Here is a 9,523-nt window from a genome sequence, read left to right on the forward strand (position 1 = left end):
TAACTCGAAATGCTGAACGCCTGACATTCACTCAGACTTTGAAGAGTACACGATGCCATGGCAAAGATGATCCCTGCGAATGCTTTTAGAAGATTACTCACCCACACTGACTAGCTATTTCTGTCTTACTCCTAAGAGCATAACCAAGGCGCTTCTATACTTAAATCAAACGAGTGTGATAACTGACATTTCAGATTACAGTGAAGAGGAGGCCTGCCCTGAAAGAGAAGGAGCTAATTGCTGAACTTGAGGAGGAACAACAGGCCTTCTCCCAGCCGCTGCCACCCCTGCTTCCCCAGGAAGCTCAGGTGCAAGGGCAGAGGCCCAGCCTCCCAAGGGCTTAGCAGCATTGAAGCCTCCAGGCACCGAGCGTCCAGCCAGCCTGGGCTCCTTCCAACCTGGTCTTGACATGATAAATCAGAGCCATCTGGCTGGCCCCTCTTCTGACACACATGTCAGCGCCTCCCCCCATCTCCATGTCCCGGTCTGCCTAACGCGTTCCCTCTGCAGAAGGAGTTCGCTCCCTTTCAAAACAGAACAGCTCATGTCAGAGTAAATGGATGTACTTTACTCCCCAAGAGGTACTTGGGGAAGTACCTCTCAGCTGGCACCGACTGACACTGTCTCATTCCAAAATATTCATCTCCTGCATGTGTCTAGAGCTGGGACCCTCACTGTGAGGCCTGAGCAGGAAAGGGCACCCTGTCCGATGGGAAAAGGAGAGTTTGGAAAATCACAAAGTTTCCCTATGTATCAATTTTTTTTTTTTTTTAGTGCTTAAATATGCTTATTTGCTTTAAAACCTTCAATTTTGAAAACTGGTCTGAAATTGTTTATAAAGTTATCATGCAATACTTGGAATAATTCTGTAAGTTTCTTTGTCCAAACATTGTAATGGGGGTAACATGAAAAACTAACATTTCACAGAAATTATTTCAAAAACATCTAAGTATATAATTTTATATTACTGATACCAAGATTTGTATCATTTCATAATGCAATCTCTAGAACCATACATGTGTCTTTGATTTGTTTCATTGACAGAATATTATAAAGAAAATTGAAGGTAGCAATATGCCTTGCTCAATTTACACAACTCTAGTCCCTCAAGAACATACCTTGAATTTCTAACAGCCAGAAAATGTTACCGAAATGCAAGTCCGTGTGCTTGACACAGTGAGGCCAAATGATACCAAAACATTGGAGTTTGGAACAGAGAAATGTTTATTACAGGACCATGCAAGGAAACGAGTGGCTCATGCCATAAAAACACCAAATGTCCCTGAAAGCTTTCAGTAAAGCCCTTTTGAAGGAAAGGTGAGGGTGGGGTGTAGTTAGCTGTTGAAAAACTTGGTGTCAAATTCTTTGTTCTTGAGGTCAGGTCACAGTCAGGTAAGGATGTTCCTATAAATCTCGACCAAACAAATGTTATTCCCTGTTCTGATAAGAAAGGGCCAAGTTCCAAGGCACAACCGCCACCATCTGAGGTCCAGGTGGTGGCTGAGAGGAAGCAGATATCAGCTGGCAGCTCCCTCAGAGTCAGGTCCCTAGATCCTGCCCAGCAGTCATCGCTGAGGGAGCCAGGCACCCAACCCAACTAGCCCTCAGGCTCCTCAGGCCACCCAAATAGAGGAGGCCAGGTCCTGCAGTCTATGACCCAGGCAGACTGCCGCTGCTATTAGGCTGCAGAGACAGAGATGGGGGAGAGATACACCACTGCCTTGAGGCCTGGACCCAGCCAGTGGATGACCTTGATGAGGGCTCTGGAGCCCTGCAGGACACAGTCGCCAGCCTGTTACCTGGGCCCTCCAGCTCACCCGCTGGCCCAAGACCAGGTAAACTGAGGGGCCCCTGGAGAGCAGGCCGGGATATGCCTCTTACCTCACTTTCCACCTGAAGATCACCATTCTACCAACCATTGGCTGAATTACCTCGTTAAGGGTTGCTCTTTGACAGTTGGTTGTTTGTGGGTGAGGCCCACTGCAGTACCAACCAATGGCTGAGCAGGACCACTAACGGTCTCTCATTGACAGTTGGTCTCTTGGGGGCAGGGCCCACTGTGGCACTGACCAACGGCTGAGCAGGACCAATAACGGTCTCTTATTGACAGTTGGTCACTTGAAGGCAGGGCCACTGCAGCACCAACCAACGGCAAAGCAGGACCACTAAAGGTCCAGGGATAACTGGTAATGGGGTGTGGGGTAATGGTGCACAGTGACAGCAGTGTGCTAAAGGGTGCACTCACCTGCATTCTATTACAAGAATACTACCTATACAAATTAGTTTCAGTATTAGTTGTATGTGAATCTTCTTTATAGTTATGCAAATATTTTAATTTTCTTAATTTCTTCATATTTTATTAGAAATTAAATTTTGTTACATATTTCACATGACTTTTTTAAATTAGAAAAACACTTTTCTCTAAATTTTGAAATAATATATTTTAAGCTGACTAAAAGCATCCAAATTAGGTTGTTTACCATTATTTAATTGAAGTATAGTTGATTTACAATATCATGTTAGTTTCAAGTATAGAATACAGCAACCCAGTTATTTACATATATATATATATATACACACACATATATATGTTCTTTTTCAGATTCTTTTCCCTTATAGGTAACCACAAAATATTGAGTATAGTTCCCTGTGCTATACAACAAATCCTTGTCTGTTATTTTCTAAGTTTCCTTTAAATGACTGAATTCACTTTGTCATTTCAAACAACATGTGAGAGGCAGGAGATGCTTAAATCTCAAAAAGTACGAGCTTTAAAGACAAGGAGGGGGGCAAAAACTTGTACATAAATGTTCAAACCAGCATTATTCATAATAGCCCCAAGGTGGAAAGAACTCCACCAACTGTCCATAAACTGCTGAAATGATGAACAAAATGTATTATTGTATTATACCCATTATGATGGAAAAGTATTCAACCATTAAAAAGGAACAAAGCTTTCTTGATACATGCTACAACATAAATGAACCTCAAAAACAACATACTAAGTAAAAGAAGCCATCGGCTAAAAGTTAGTATTCAAGGTCCTGCCCAAAAGCAGATGATGATGATGATGATGACAGCAGTAACAATAACATTTACTGAGCACTTAATATATGCCAGGCATGATTCCAAATACTTCTTGTACATTAATTCATTTCACATTCACTGTAATCCTGTGAGATCTGGACTCTCTCTCAAATGAGAAAACTGAGACACAGAGAAGTTAGGTAATTTGTCCAAAGGTTGCCCAGTTTCTAAGTGTTGTGTATTCAAGATACATAGCCAGGCTGTCTGGTTCCATCACCTATGCCCTTGCCCCCCAGCATCCAGCCTTACTTCTTGATATTAGCCCTTCTTAAACTGCACCCTCGGCCTTACCTACATGGCCTCTCCTTTGTAGTTCAACACAGCTAGTGGATTCTATCTTTAAGGCCTTCCTCATTTGGCACCTCTGTGCTTTCAACATTCTCTCCTTTCAGTGAAGTCCATCTTTGGTCCTATACCCACCCGGAGCTTTCCCTGACACTTCTCAAAGGCAGTTCCTTTTGTTTTCACCAGTACTACCTTCCATCAAGGCTTCCCTTCATTGTGCTCAATTTCAACAGTGGCCCTTTCTTGCCACTCTAACCTCTTTGAAGTTGTCCTTTTTTCCTTTATAAAGAAAAAAGGATTGATTTACCTCCTTTATAATTGATTCACTGAAATGAATCAATTCTAGTTCAGGAATGGGTAAGCTTGCAATTATGGATTGTTTGATTGAACTGCAATGAAACTCTCAATCACCACTTTAATTTATTTGTAGCAACTTTATTGAGGTATAATAAATAGACAATATATTGAATACCTTCTAAGAGTAAACTTTGTAAGTTTTGACATATATATCTATTCCTGTAAAACCATCACTATAATCAAGATACTGAACATATCCTGCAGCCCCAAAAGGTTCTTCATCCACCTCTATGATATCTTCCTCTTGCCCCCTTCTGCTGTTTTGCTTTCTGTCACTATAGATTACTTTGCATTTTTAAGACTTTTATATGAGTGATATCATAAGACGTATTCCTTAATCTAGCTCTTTCCATCCAGTACAATTATTTTGGGAATCAGGCATTTCTTCTTCTTTACTGCTCAATAGTATTCCATTGTATGGACATACCACAATCTGTTTATCCATTCATCTCTTGACAGACATTTGAGTTGTTTCCAGTTTGGGAGTATTACAAATTAAGTTGCTATGAATGTTCCTGTACAAGATCTTGTATGCACATATGTTTTCATTTCTCTTGAATAAAATACCTATGAGTGGAGTGACTGGATCATATGATAGGTTAATGTTTAACTTTTTAAAAAACTCTTGAACTGGTTTCCAAAGCAACTGTATAATCACCACTTTTCTAAGCCTGAAACTTTACATTTTTCCATCATCTCAAACCCACCTCAGTATTTCTTTTCTAGCTAAACCATCAAAGCCCTGGGTCAGGAGCCTCTTTACCCTCTTCTTTCATCCTGCTCCATTATCTGGTATTTGAAGACATGTTTGTTTGTTTTTTCAAAATCCAAAACTCTAGATAATAGGGTGGCTCTCCATCTGATAAGTAAATGTATATCTTGGCTTCAACCTGACTCATCCCCATCAGTCTCACCAGGAACTTGGAGTGAGCATCATGCTCTAAGAATTTTGAAGCCACCCTTCCCTGTGGTCAGTCTATATAATTCTTGGCAGTTCACTGTATGTCTAGTAAACACCCAAAAGCTGACGGTTCCAAACTAATTAGTCACACCTTTTTATTCCACCCAGCAGTGGAAATCCAAAGTCTCCCCTGATCTTTCCAACACCAAACCTGTTCTCTCCCTTCCTCCTTTTCCTCCTGCTCCTCTTTACCTTTCCCAATTCTACATACGCCAATTAGTTCCAACTCCCTATAGGAGGATTCTCCAGATGACTCCACTGCCCAAGGAGCTCTCCCTCCCCTAATTCAAAAAAAAAAGTCACTGTGTGAGCCATTTCTTTAGCACTCCCAAAATATAGTCTCACATTTCATTGGGCAACTAGATTTGAGTCCCTGTTAGTATGTGTAAGCCACAGTGCCAGGGCTAAGGAAGAAAAGAAAAACCAACTGTAATTGCTATCCTCATGCACCATAAAGTACAGGTCAGGGATCAGACATAGTTACAATTGAAATATTTCTAAGCAGCATGGTAACTGCCATAAGACATTTAAGCCAAATATCATGGTGGTCTGCCAGGCAGGAAAAGGTGAGGAACAAGATGTGGACAAGAGTGTCCTAGGAAGACAGCAGCCAGAAGAAGTCATGGTAGAATGAAGCCCCCTATCTTGGGCAGATTAGATGTATTGACTTTCAGAACCATTTCTGAGCTTTTGTATTATGTGCTTAACCTAACTCACCACAAAGATACCCCCCTTCTCTCCATTTCCTGGGCTACAGTAATGTATCTGCTGCATAATTACTGACTGCCACTGTGTGCTAAATAGCAAGATGGTGAACATCACTGCCCTGAGGATCTTCCTGTCCAGAGGAGGATAAGAAAGAGGCAATAGCCCTTTATAATCCAGTGTGGTAGATGTTCTGGTGGAGCATACTGGATAGATGCACAGAGGGGGCTGTCAGGGAGTCAGGGAGGCCGCACAGGAGACTGTATGGGGCTGAAATGAGGCCATCAGTCAAGCTCTCTTCTCTCTCTTCCAGGCCCTCCTTGTGGGTCACCTAGGGCATCTCCATGCACTGTGGGTCACAGTGTTGCTGCTTGGTCCTGAAACTTGAACTAGTAGTCCAAAGCCCCCAGAAGCTCCTGAAAATCAGGTCCCTGTCCAGAAAGGCCCTCCCCTCCCGGCAGCCTCATGATCCTATCCTCAGCCCTGCTTGAAGTTGGCAGCCCCTCTTAGCACCATGCTGTGGCCCATATGGTGGTACAGCTGATGCTGTGTGACGCAGAAGAGCTCTGCTTTCCAATCCACGTCAGCCCCAGCCACGGGTACACTGTGGCATTTAAATTGTAGCAAGGGACCTTTGATTTTGATGGGGAAGCTAAATTAGAAACTGTAACATGTTTGAAACACCTACGTGAAGAATAAGCACAGAGGCAGGGCTGAGAGGGAGCCAGGCACAGCACATCAATATTTATTCATCATACCTCTGGCAAGAAACCAGGCCACCCAAGGGGACTAGGTGTGTGTGAGCTCCCAGAGCCTGGAGCTCCAAGGAATACTTCTCCCCGCAAAGCCTGGATGGAGGCTGGATTATTAAGAGAAGAAGAAAGAAAAGCCTGTGGAGAATAAAACACACATCCCAGACACTCTAGAACACCCACAGTCAAGAGGCCTTGGGGCCAAGGACTCCCTTGCTGACCCTGGGCAACTAAGCTGCTTTATAAACATCTTCTAACAGATACATACTCCCACATGAAAGCAACTCACGGATCTGGAAGTCACACGCCTGGCCTCCTTGCCTCTGCAGATCAAAGAAAAGAGAGGAAAGTAAAAGAACATCTGTTTCTAAGACAGAGACATCTCTAAGCCCCTGCAAGAGGAGGCACTCTTCTCATAAACTAACTCAAAACTCTTTTGCTGACTTTAGATGTACTTCATCAGCTTTCGGTAACCAACAGCAGCTATCTATTCCCAACCCCCTGAAGATCCCCTGACCCCCCACCCCCCAACCCAAATAGCAAATTCCAAGGGAAAGGTACCTACTAGTCAATGACAATGTGGACACAGACCTTTTTTGCATCCTGATTCAACAGGAAAGACTTTCTGAAACAATTAGGGAAAATCTGAATATGGTGTGAGCATTAGATGATATTGAGGCATTACTATTGGGTTTGTGAGTTGTGATAATTGGTCTTGTGGTTATGCAAGAAGTGTCTTTATTTTTTAGAGATGCAGTTGGAAATATCTGGGAGGGAAATGTTATGATGTCTGGGCTTGACTTTAGAATGCTGCTACTGCTGCTAAGTCGCTTCAGTCGTGTCCGACTCTGTGCGACCCCATAGACGGCAGCCACCAGGCTCCGCCGTCCCTGGGATTCTCCAGGCAAGAATACTGGAGTGGGTTGCCATTTCCTTCTCCAGTGCATGAAAGGGAAAAGTGAAAGTGAAGTTGCTCAGTCGTGTCCGACTCTTAGCGACCCCATGGGCTGCAGCCTACCAGGCTCCTCCATCCATGGGATTTTCCAGGCAAGAGTACTGGAGTGGGGTGCCATTGCCTTCTCCGTGACTTTAGAATACTTCCACCAAAAACAAGATGAAGCAAAAATGCTAAAAATCTAGATGATGGGTAAATGGAAGTTTGTTGTTCTACTTTCCCAACTTTTAAAGGTGCAAATGTTTTAATAAGAAAATTTTTAAAAAAGAAAACAGGCAGGGAAGAATTCTACAGGCACAGCAGCCAGTGTGAGGCAGACCACCAGACCTCAAGGGAAGAGATAGAAGATGTCAAACGCAAGCCAACAACTCAAATAGCCTGGACCAACCACCAAAGGGTCTTGGACATCCCAAATGACAGCCAACCACAATAATGAATACTCATAACTGCAGATGTTACGACTATCAACATCAAGAAGATATTCAATTACTTTTTAGTATACTAGAATATAAGTGAAGAACGTTTACCTTAAAATATGGACAGAAATATTTCTGTTTCAGTTAAGTGCTTACATGTAAAGTTTCAATCTTCCGGTACAGTTGGTTGTCCAAGTGTGGTCCTAGGACCAGCACCTTCAGCATCACCTGGAAACTTGTTAGAAATGCACATTATCAGGCTCCACCCTAGACCTCCTGAATCAGAAACTCTGGAGTGAGGCCCAGAAACCAGCCCTGTAACAAGCCTTCAGGTGACTCTGATTTAACCTGTGATGATTTAACCTGTGGTACAAGGTCGACCCAGCATTACTGTGAACCTGTTACACAGACAGCAGAGGCATGCACATGCACACTTGTGCTCAGACAAACCCTGCTCTGCAGCCACCGCCAGGGCCAGAAAGCTGGTAGTGGGGGAGAAACAAAACGACACAGCCCCAGTTAAATGCCTGCGCCCTGGGAAGCCCTATAAACCCTGAGGAGCCTCCCTCAAATCGGTGCTCCAGGAAGCCCCATAAACAGCAGGCGTCCCATCTGCAGTTCAAAGGATGCACACTCTATTAAAACGAATCGTAAATGGCTTACATAACCCACTAAATCTCAACCTCTGGGCAAACCCCACTGACAGCTCTGGGGCTGGCTGGCAGCTTCTGCAGACACACAGACGTGAGGGGAGGTACCTGGGTCAGGGTGACCCGACTGCCTGCCTGCATGGACAGGGACGGAAGATAACAGGCCTGCAGGTGTGCAGATGAGGAGGCGGGGAAGGACATGCATGAAAAGCAAGTCCCAGATTCAGTGTTTAATTCATAAAATCACAGAATGTTCCAGCTGAATAACAGAGATTGCTGAGGCCAGTTCCAAGATTTATAAGTGAGGAAACTGAGGCTCAGAGAGGCCTTACAACTAGTGAATGCATGGAAGAAGGAAAATCCGGAGTCCCAGTGCTGATCTGTGCCATTAAACATGAAGCAGGGGGGCGGAGGAACATCTCAAAGGCTGTGGGGAGGTGACCGGGCAGTTTTGCACAGAGTTTAGTATAGACCCTAAAGCCAAAGTGCTTGAGTTTCAAACTCAGCTCCTCGACTTACAAGCCTTGTGACCTTAGATAAATTGACTTCCTTGTGCCTCAGTTTCCTAGTCTGTAAAATGGGGATAATAACAACACCTGCCTCACAAGGGAAACAAATGCATTAAATCAGAGACTTAGCAAATGACTCAGTACATAAGAGCACTCACTAATTATGTCAGTTATTACACATGATATTAACTTCTTTTAATGGCAGCAGTGGTAGCATTAGGGGTGGGATTACAGGAAAGGTTTCTTTTTTGTGTTTTCAAAAACTTCTAAGGCATATACATGTTGCTTCGGTAATTTTTTTGAAGTTAATTAAACTCATTTTGTCTGCACAATCTGGTACTAAATGCTGTGGAGGATTGGATAACAGAAGCCAAAGGCACTCCTTCAGAGACCTGATTTCTCACATGTGATTAGAGAAACAAGAGAAAATGCTGAGGAACCAAATCAGTATATGATGTTAAGTGAAGATTATATATAATAGATACACTTATATCTATATAAATCTAATTACTTACAATTTATATGTAAAAGATTATATATATGTATCTATATTGTGTATAGATATGCCAGCAATATGCCAGAAAATTTGGAAAACTCAGCAGTGGCCACAGGACTGGAAAAGGTCAGTTTTCATTCCAATTCCAAAGAAGGGCAATGCCAAAGAACATTCAAACTACCACACAATTGCACTCATTTCACATGCTAGCAAAGTAGTGCTCAAAACTCTCCAGGTTTCAACAGTACATGAACTAAGAACCTCCAGATGTTCAAGTTGGATTTAGAAAAGGCAGAGGAACCAGAGATTAAATTGCCAACATTCATTGGATCATAGAAAAAGCAAGAAAA

The 9,523-nt window shown here is 43.1% G+C and overlaps 1 protein-coding gene across 9 annotated transcripts in view; it reads right to left on the minus strand.

Annotated features, from left to right (window-relative positions):
- The window catches only part of PRKCE (protein kinase C epsilon), a 631,244-nt gene that overhangs the window by 521,715 nt on the left and 100,006 nt on the right, over nucleotides 1-9,523 (minus strand). For 2 of the 9 annotated variants that reach the window (XM_081592038.1, XM_081592035.1), the window contains exon 1: nucleotides 1,882-1,994. The exons of 5 other annotated variants lie outside the window; for them this stretch is intronic. The gene's annotated coding sequence lies outside the window, so the exon portion shown is untranslated. Of the gene's footprint in view, nucleotides 1-1,881; nucleotides 2,004-9,523 lie in introns of those variants that run through there. 2 more of the 9 variants (XM_081592037.1, XM_081592036.1) reach the window with 2 other exon arrangements.

This window comes from Giraffa tippelskirchi, chromosome 4 (genome assembly GCF_054371585.1).
Source record: "Giraffa tippelskirchi isolate mGirTip1 chromosome 4, T2T-mGirTip1v1.2.pri, whole genome shotgun sequence".
NCBI lineage: Eukaryota > Metazoa > Chordata > Mammalia > Artiodactyla > Giraffidae > Giraffa > Giraffa tippelskirchi.